Below are 7,185 nucleotides of genomic sequence, written 5' to 3' on the forward strand. Positions count from 1 at the left end.
CTCTGTGGTAGAGAGCAAAATATTGGAGGACATAAAAGCAGTGAAAATACTTAACAAGGATAAGACAGTGTGGAATGGATGGCCAAAGAGAGGAGTGGCAGGACACTGAACAAGCTTTCAAGATGATGCCCACACCAGTTATCCTGTTGGAAGAGGGTACTGATAGCTCCCAAGGCATTCCCCACCTTGTGAGTAATATCTGTGCCTGCCAGGTAAGTGCTGAGGCTGTATGTAAGAAGCACCCTGGGTCCCCGTGGCATGGACAATCTATTTGTGGATGGCCAATGTAAAGCAAGTATTTCTAATGATGGAATCGCAGTTCTGAAACTCCTTGATGTCATCCATCCTGCAGTGAAGATTTTAGCAGGCACTACCAAATCCCAAGATGCTGAGGTTGGTGATGGCACTGACCTCAGCGATGACCCTGCAGAGTTCCTGAAGCAGGTGAAGAAAGGTTTGCACCCCCAGTCATTCGAGCTTTCTGCACAGCCACTCAGTTGGCCGTTAATTAGATTAGAGAGATCGCTATGACCATGAGGAAGCAAGATAAAGTGGAGCAGAGGAAGCTGCTGCAGAAATGTACCATGACAGTGCAGAACTCCAAGTACATCTCTCAGCTTTCTTTGCCAAGATAGTGTTGGATGCAGTGATGATGCTCAATGACTTGCTGCAGCTTAAAATGAGTGGAATCAGGACCAGCAGATGGCATAATGGTTACATCACTGGACTCCTATGTAGTTGACCGTGGTTTGAGTCCTGGACACAGCAGCTTAAAACTCACACCACGGGGCCAGCAGGTGGCATGGTGGTTAAGATGCTGAACACTCCCACATGGCCGACCACAGTTCGAGTCCTGGACCTGGTGGCTTGCTTTCTTACTCTCCTTCTCTCTGTGTGTCTTTCTTTCTCTGGTCAAATGAAAATAAATGAATAAATAAATAAAATTAAATAAATAATTCTTTTTTTAAAAAAAGGAGAGAAAGAAAAACTCACACCAGGTGTGCGTGTATGCCTGCCCAAATCCTGAGAGGAGACTGGAGGAGAAGGAATTGTGGTGTGGCCATCCCCCACCGGCGGGTTATTTCTCACTTCCTGCTGCTCCAGCTCTCTGACGAGCACAGGTGACCTATAGCCAAAAAAAAAAAAAAAAAAAAAAAAAAAAAAATGGGTGGAGTCAAGAAGGTGCTGGGTGGAGTCCTGAGGAGTCTGAACTGGTAGCTGGTGTTGCATTCAAGAAGACCTTCTCTTATGCTGGGTTTGAAATGCAGCCCAAAAAGTACAATAATTCCAGGATTACTCTTTAAAATATTGAGCTGGAGCTGAAAGCTGAGAAAGATAATGCTGAAATCGGAGTGCACACTGTCAAGGATTATCAGGTGATTGTTGATGCTGAGTGGAACATTCTCTTTGGCAAAATAGAGAAGATGTATCATTTGGGAGCCAAAGTTGTCTTTTCCAAACTTCTCACTGAAGACGTGGCCGCCCAGCATGTCTTTGCCAAAAGAGGCATGCTCTGTGCTGGTCAAGTGCCTAAAAAGTGAAGAGGACAATGATGGCCTGTGGAGGCTCAATCCAGACCAGTGTGAACATTCTGTTGGCAAATGTGCAGGGCAGCTGCAGGCTTTTGAAGAGACCCAGACTGGAGGCAAGAGGTACGATTTCTTCACTGGTTGTCCCAAGACCAAAAGGTGTACCTTCATCCTCCATGGCGATGCAGAGCAGTATATGGAGGAGACAGAGCGATCCCTGTACAATGCCATCATAATCGTCAGGAAGGCCGTCAGGAATGATTCAGTGGTGGCTGGTGGCAGACCTATTGAGATGGAGCTCTCCAAGCACCTGCAGGATTACTCAAAGACTATTCCAGGGAAACAGCAGCTATTGACAACGCTGCCTTGGATGCTACAGACATCTTCGACATGCCACAGGCTCAGCATGCCGAGGGGGGCAAGTGTTATGGGGTGGACATCAACAACGTGGACATTGCTGACAACTTCGAGGCTTTTGTCTGGGAGCCAATGATGGAGTGGATCAATCCCTGACATCTGCTTCTGCTGCTATGTGCTTTATCATGTCTGTAGATGAGACAGTTAAGAACCCCTTCTTCGAAACCAGCAGATGACATAATGGTTATGTCACTGGACTCCCACATAGTCGACTACTGTTTGAGTCCCGGATCCAGACCCAGCAGCTTAAAATTTATGCCAGGCGCATATGCATGTGTACTCAAAATCCTGAGACGGGAAATAAAGAGAAGGGATTGCAGTGTGGCCATCACCCCAGGGGGTGATTTCTCACTTTCTCTCTATATAGAACAAAACAAAACATACTTGACTGCGGACACACCCACAGCATTTAGCCATGGCCAAAGTCATGACTGTCCCTGTTGAGAGACACCTCACCAATCACCTGACGTGGCTGGCAGGTTGACTGCTGGAATACCTAGTCTCCCTGGCCTGGATAATTCATGTTATGAAGAGGGGTAGTAGGTGGCTCATTGTGTTGTCATCGCGGGTTATTTAAATAAAACTTAAATAAGAGTTACAAGAAAAAAAAATGTGGATTTTTCAGGATGTGCCTAGATGGATTGAATCAGGAACTCTGGAAGTGGAACTCAAAAAGCTACATTTTAACAAGCACTTAGGGTGATTCTGCTGCAGGAAACCACCAGCTTGTGCTCAGACTCCATTCTCCCATTCATTTATTCCTGCACTCATTTATCCAGCCCTAAAGGAGATAACCGGAACAGACAACCCTGTGTGTGAGCTTGGCACGTCTTCTCTGCCTTAGCCCCCAGCAAACTGATATGAGAGCAGCATCCCAGATTCATTTGAGAATTAAGTTCTGTCTCCATCAGGGAGAATTCCTAGTGCTGTCAGCAAAAATGAAGATTTCTTCAAGATGGGCCTCCAGGGCTATTGCAAAACAGGTAACCGCTGATGGACTGACATTCCACTTTGCTGTGCCTGATAGCGGGCAGGAGTGTCACAAGAGCCCTTTCACAACCTGCTCCCACTCTGGCCGAAATTCAGTCTTGCGAGTGCAAAGCAGGTGCGTTCTCAGAGTCAGCAGGTTATGGCGTTCAGGACCCTACCGGGGAGGGAAGGGGTTAGGTCGTGCCTGTTCCAGGAGCCTGAGTGTGGCCCTCACCTGCCAACCCCCAGCAGTGGTCAGCCTAGACAGATGCATAGAACATTCATCACCTACTCCTAAGAGAATGTGAGTTTCCTCAAAGAAGAGATGGGTACAGCTCTTAGACAACTTCTGAGAATCAGCATGACTTATTCAGTAATTATTTTCTAGATTACGAGGTTTTGGAACAGGCCCAAATAGCAATTCTAATTCCAGTGCTGCTGTTAAAAGAACTCTCCTTCCCTGGTGACAAGGCTTTGTTTCTCAGCTGAGCTCACTGTGCCCAGTTCTATTTTTCCTCAAATTGAATTCTTTTGCAGTAGACTCCTCCTCACTCACCTAACCTAAAAATAGTCTTGTGTCAGGTTGCCCTATTAATTTGCCAGATGTGTTCTGACTCAAGCAATGCACATAATTTGAATCCTTTCCTGTGGAGTCTTCAGTTTGTGCTGTAAGTAGAATTCTGTTGGGTCCATTTCAAAAGTTGCTTCAGGAATGACTAATTCCCTATGTTTCAGATTGTCAGCCTTCCCCAAGCCATGCCCCCCTCTTTTCTTGTGCACTTTCTTTTAAAAAAAAATTACCAGAGGACATGTGTACTCACCAGAGAGAGACAGAGGGATGGGGGAGTGGAAACAACATGTTCCCCCTGGGAATGGTCACATCACAACCCCTTTTCCATCTCTCCATCCAGTCAGGATTTTGCATGCATGTGCACACATGCCCATCTTGTTTTTCAAGTTGCCGGATCTGAGACTTGAACTGCATGATGGGCTATGTGGGATTCAGTTGCCTTAATCATCATGTCATGTGCTGGCCCTTGCACACTTTCTTAAATCATTATAGCCTCATTGGTCCTAACTGTAGGGGACTTCAGTTCTTGGCACAGTTCCTGAAAGTCAGGAATAGAAAGGGTATGTTCTAAGAATACCCAGGGTTTGACTCAGCCGTGACCAAAAGAGGTCCCAGCAGGAAGGTTTGCCTGAGGTTCATGAAGTAAAGTAGAGAGGCAAGTTACGCTGAATGGGCAAACAGGTCCATGTCTATGGTGACTGGGAGGAACAAGAGGAGATGATTCAAATTACACAGGTAAGGAATATGTTAGTGTGCAAGTTCACAAGCAAATGTATTGGAGGTGGGGTGGACTTGTAGGGAGAGTGGTAGGCACAGTGAGTTAGCACAGATTTCTTGATGTCCTGGACTTCATAGTTATGGGTTATTTGTCTCTGATATTTAGATTTCAGTGGTAAGGCAGCAGGTGGCATAGTGGTTAAGGTGCTGGACTCCCATATAGTTGACCGTGGCTTGAGTCCTGGACCAGGCAGCTTAAAATTCAGGCCAGGAGCATGTTTGTTCATGCTCAAAGTCTTAAAATGAGAATGGAGGAAAAGGGATTGTGGCATGGCTATCCCTCCAGGGCTGTGTGTATGTGTGTGTGTGAGTGTGTGAGTGTCTGTGTTTGTGCATGTGATTTTTTGCTTTCTGTCTCTACAGAGTGCATGTACCCTACAGCAAAAAATCTCTCAAAATAGATAAATGAACAGATTTCAAGGGCAAGCCAAGGTTACACAGGTTCTAGGGAGGCACTAAGGAGTGCAACTACAGCTGTTTCATTCTGTTGGACTGGAATCCATTTTAGGAAGAAGTAAATAGTGCTCAACTGTCAGGCTGTCATAGTTCGGCATCCTGTGTTAATCTCATATTTGCTCTCTGACTTTAAAGATGATAATTAACCTGAGATGGTTTCCTCATCTGCTACATGGAGATAGGAAAAAATGCTGTTGCATGAAGTTGTTGTGATTTGATGCATGTAGCAAACTGGAATACTAGCTATCTCACATATGAAGGAAAATCCAAACTCACTCAATAATGTTAACTCATCGACTTTCAATAGATCCATTTGCCAGGCAGTGATCATCTTCATATTGATTCTGGTATCCCCAGAGTTGCAGGGTGCCAGTGCAGATACAATTTCCTATATCTTGTGAACCATTGGACTTAGACCTGAATTTAGATAGAGAGAAAGAGGCCAGGAGGGGAGAGAAGGCATGTCTTTGCAGAAAGAAGAAGGAAGAGCAAAGCAGGAACATCCCCAGAGTCCACCAAGGTCCAAGGTCCAAGGTCCCAGGTCCCATCCTGAAAGGATGGAGAGATGATTTTACAGGCCAATAAGACAATGACCATGATCCAGCAGAGCCCATTTCCAGAGGTGACAAGTTGCATTTCATTATAGTACCCAGCTTTCATCTCACAGCAGCAAAGAGTTTCTTTTACTTAGATTTTAAGCTTTCATCTCTACACACAAGTAACAGTGGAGGAATGTTCTGGAAATCACTCACCATTATCAATAAAGGCTATGCATGTTGTAACAGGGGTGCATGTTTGTGCTCAGGTTCTTATTTAATCCAGCTGAAATCCATGATTTTCAACAAAAACAGACAATCTTTCTCTAAGATGGGCCTTCAAAGGACTGTTATAAACTTTCTCTGCTGATGGAATAAACTTCTCAACTGTTAAATCTCTCACTCTACAATGGGATACAAGTGATATCACTACATTCTGGGTATTTTCATCAAATTCTTTGGAAGTTTTTTTTTTTTTTTTTATAGGGGGCGTGCGCTCGCCAGACAGACAGAGAGACAGAAAGCAAGAAAGCACCCCCTGGGGGGATGGCCACGCCGCAATCCCTTCTCCTCTATTCTCCTCTCGGGATCTTGGGCACACATGCACACGTGCCCAGTGTGAGTTTTAAGCCACCAGGTCTGGGACACAAACCACGGTCGACTACATGGGAGTCAGGCGATATAGCCATTATGCTAACTGCTGGTCCCTTTTCATCAGATTCTTGAGAGCCATTTTTCAATCGAAGAGACCCCAATCCAACTCTCAGATGGAAGGCAGGGTTGTGTTTGCTCTCATCTGGGAGGCTTAGCTCTGAGTCTATAGGAGAGAGAAGACTTGAGGACTCCTGAAAGATGCTGTCCGTTGTCTCTGGAGTAAGTGATATCCACTAGTCATGGAACAGAGGTGCTCAGACCCTGCTTATTTGTAGGCCCTGCTGAGAATGTAGGTGGTCACCCAAAGACTGAGCCCAGTAGTCAACTCATTCATTCATTCGTAACTGTGTACTGAATGGCTTGGTGTGTGCCAGGCAGGATGACAATGCCAGCGTTATCCTTGATGTTAAACCAGCTTCTATTGTTCTGCTTAACTATATTGGTTTCCTGTAGCTGCTGTAACAAATTGCCACAAACCTGGTAGTGGCTTAAGACAAATTTATTCTCACACAATTTTGCAGGCCAGACATTGAACATCATTTTCACTGAGCCAAAATCAAGATGTTGGCAGTGCCACATTCCTTCTGGAGGCTCCAGAGGGAAATCCGTTCTTTGTCTCTCTTAGCTTCTAGTGGCTGGGAGGATTCCTTCATTTCCGGCCACATCACTCCTGTCTCTGTTCCCATGATCACATTGCTCCCTTTTCTCTCTCTCTTTCTCTTGCTGTAAGGCATGTGTGATCACTGGAAAGAGACAGAGGGAGCACACACACGAGAGAGGGAAAGTGAAAAAGTACCTCCCACCCAGAGGGGATGGCCATACAGCAATCCCTTCCCCAGTCTCCTCTTGGGATTTTGGGGATGCCCGCACATGTGTACATGCACCCAGTGTTTTTTTTTTTTTATTATTATCATAATCTTCTTTATATTACATTGGATTACATATAACTTTACATTGACTTCCATTGCTTTTTCAAAAGGGAATGCCATGCATGTCAGTCAATACAGAGGCATCGATCTCCCCGCTTTATCATTCAAAGTCTTTTCCATGCATTTCCCAATAATTATTATTATTATAATTTTTTAAAACAGTCAATCACTATTTCTCATTTTGCTTGTTAAAAGACTTCACCCATCATGAAATACTTCCCAGACCAGTCCAGTTGAGAATACTATACACGTCATCTTCAACAGATAATAAACCATATCTGTTTCTCACTAACATCCCCTCTATTGTTCACTTGCTATCTTTCTCTATCCTCTTCTCTTTTTTTTTT

The 7,185-nt window shown here is 44.8% G+C and overlaps 1 pseudogene; it reads left to right on the top strand.

The window, feature by feature from the left end:
- The window catches only part of LOC102480149 (T-complex protein 1 subunit eta pseudogene), a 19,297-nt pseudogene extending 17,175 nt beyond the window's left edge, over positions 1-2,122 (top strand).
- The last annotated feature ends 5,063 nt before the right edge of the window (positions 2,123-7,185 follow it).

Source organism: Tupaia chinensis, unplaced genomic scaffold (assembly GCF_000334495.1).
Source record: "Tupaia chinensis unplaced genomic scaffold, TupChi_1.0 Scaffold148073_2, whole genome shotgun sequence".
Taxonomy (NCBI): domain Eukaryota; kingdom Metazoa; phylum Chordata; class Mammalia; order Scandentia; family Tupaiidae; genus Tupaia; species Tupaia belangeri.